The following is a 2,436-nucleotide window of genomic DNA, read 5'->3' as shown; positions in this document are numbered from 1 at the left end:
GTTGTGTACAAATGTACAAGAACCAAACAGTGCCTACTTATCGTTAAACGATACCCAGCAATCTCTTTACAGTGTGCATACTATGTGCATATGTGCGAGTTAACCATTATATATTGACTAATCAGAGCCGTGAGCAATTCCTGTATTTAGCCGCTTGTCGTTTGCTGTTCATCTGCTGTTTTATAGCCTATAACAGCACACATTTGTGGTGATTGTTGTGCCGGAGTAATCAGTAAAAAGTCCACTAACATGCAGGTGAGACCCACTTTCTATACACTTATGCAGTTTTCCGATTTATTCGTGAGATAGTCGGTTTAAAATACTAATACGCAGTTTACTACTTTCCTACTTTATTGCACTGTCAGAATAATATTGTCATAGATATCCGTGACGTAGTGAAATCTGTATAATTGTAAATGTCGTGCATGCGAAACACCTTGATGCTCGTTGAACATCTTATCTAAATGTTTTATTGCATAGGAGGGGCGGTTAAAAGCATTTATTGTTGTGGCACTGACTTGCTATTGCCCAACAGGATTACAGTGTATTCGTATATTTCTCATATTATAGTATATTGTATTATGTATATTATATTATATTGTATTATGTATTATTTTATGTATATTCTTTTACATAATTATCATTATGTATATGTATATAATGTATCATGTATTAAAAAAGTATCAAAGTATCACGTTAGTATATGTTGCCGTTTTTACGTGTACCATGTATGCCATGTCGGCGTCGACGCGTTCCTCCCAGAATGGCTGGCTCGTAAATTTGTCCCACTTTTAAAATAATTCCAACGCTAAATAATTACTTGTTAATAAATTTTCGAAAACAGAAGAACCACACTAGTGATTTGAATATTAATCGAGAGTACACGATAGCAATTAAGTTGTTCCCACGGCTATAAATAGTTCATTACAAATTGGTATAGCTGTTGTATTGAGAGATGATAGTTAATAGTTACCCATAGAAGGACAGCCCATTCACACGATCAGACAAGCTAAATATACTATCACTAGTTAGATTGTCACCAATGAGAGCTCTCAGGTGCAATTTAATGACTGAATTTACTTAGATTTGTTGCTATGACTATCCACCAAAAACGTAAACATTTATTCATAAGGTTGTAGGTTCAGAAGGGAAATCATCGGAAACTACGCCGTTCTAAACCTGTCATGTACTCGGGAGATCAACTGATGCGAAATTAATTCAACCAATTAAAAGATGTACATTATTCCAACGTGGCTACGGCATGTAGCAGTGACGAATTATGCCAGCAGTGTGGACTACACACGCAAGCTTGTATTGCATATGCCTATGCGCATCAGTAATAATTCCTTTGTTCTTTCGTTTTTCCAATCTACATATTCTCGGATATCACCAGGAAAATTTGCATGTACATGTATAATCGGACACATGCAGACATTACAAGTAAATCTGCTCATACATCTTATTAATGGATTCCTCGTAGCGCCCATCGATCGCTGATGTCAGTTGGCGCATAGATGAATTTCAATTTAAAAGCTAGAATGTTAACACTGCCTTTTCCTAAAGACGAGATGCGTTTGAGCATATGTAATTTGTGTAGTTCATGTCACTATACTCTGCAGTCTGCTGCACCTCAATGTATAATACACGATCTATACGCAGCATAACTTTAAACGGGTTATACAAATAATTAAATGGAACAAATGTATCGTAGCTCTGCCTCCACCAGCCTATTTTCAAAGCACTGCCCTGCACTCTATAGGCATGCTACTTAACACTAGTCCAGCTTACCAACAGCGAGCAAGCATGCATGAAAGCTAATTCCTGGAATTTTACCAAATTATATTTATCCAATTGAAATTATTAAAATCTGACGTGAATGAAAACTCTGCTCGCAAAAACATTTACTGCCGTGTAATCACGCACGCAGGTTCTACACATCATGATCTTATAGTATCTTAGCTTATGATCTTGTTTTAGTACGCTCTCCCGTCACAAATCATGTCAAGTTCGTTTATAAAGACATATAACCACGTACCAAACTTCTATGATATACACACCTGTATGTATGCACGGCTTGTCTCAGAGGACCAGTATTTCCCAATACCAGTCGACTACTAGGATGATTTTACTGGACAGAATTTTCATCTAGATTGCACATGAGGAAAAACTACCTCCTATGAGATTTTCAAGTCATATACGTCTGAGGACACATACGTATTATTTTTGCTCTCAATAACATCAGAGTAAAATTGTTTTATAGTTTCAACAACTTCAAGATGTTTCAATAACTATCATCACGTGAACTTTTTGCAGCCATCTGTTATGCATAATACCAGGAGCGTATAATGACAAAGGAGTAAGACAGCGATTTGGTACTGATTTCACTACATTTTTGTCGTACGAGTTCGATGTGAATAAAAATAGAAATGTATACAA

This window comes from Priapulus caudatus, unplaced genomic scaffold, assembly GCF_000485595.1.
Source record: "Priapulus caudatus unplaced genomic scaffold, Priapulus_caudatus-5.0.1 Scaffold447, whole genome shotgun sequence".
In the NCBI taxonomy this organism is placed as follows: Eukaryota; Metazoa; Priapulida; class Priapulimorpha; order Priapulimorphida; family Priapulidae; genus Priapulus; species Priapulus caudatus.
This window is presented reverse-complemented; position numbering follows the sequence as displayed.